The 271-nt window shown below is 56.8% G+C and overlaps 1 protein-coding gene across 1 annotated transcript in view; it reads right to left on the bottom strand.

The window, feature by feature from the left end:
• Window positions 1–271, bottom strand: part of EMH_0072190 (uncharacterized protein) — a gene marked incomplete at both ends in the record, with an annotated part of 4,546 nt that overhangs the window by 1,954 nt on the left and 2,321 nt on the right. The window lies entirely within an intron of this gene.

The raw sequence follows: 271 nt of genomic DNA, 5'->3' as shown, positions 1-271 counted from the left end.
AGCAGCAGCAGCAGCAGCAGCAGCAGCAACAGCAGCAGCAGCAGCAGCAACTGCAGGGTTAAGTGCATGTTGCAAGGGGGGGAACAGCAGCTGCTTCTGCTGCGTGGATTCATCGTCATACAGCCATCAACTGCAGCAGCAACAACTGCAGCAGCAGCAACTGCAACTGCAGCAGCAGCAGCAACTGCAACTGCAGCAGCAGCAGCAACTGCAACTGCAGCAGCAGCAACAGCAGCAGCAGCAGCATACCTGTGTTGCAGTGCATGAGCAT

The sequence above is a fragment of the Eimeria mitis genome, genomic scaffold (assembly GCF_000499745.2).
Source record: "Eimeria mitis Houghton genomic scaffold, Emh_scaff4070, whole genome shotgun sequence".
Classification (NCBI taxonomy): Eukaryota; Apicomplexa; class Conoidasida; order Eucoccidiorida; family Eimeriidae; genus Eimeria; species Eimeria mitis.
Note: the sequence above shows the minus strand (reverse complement) of the source record. Positions and strands in the feature narration are given on the sequence as shown.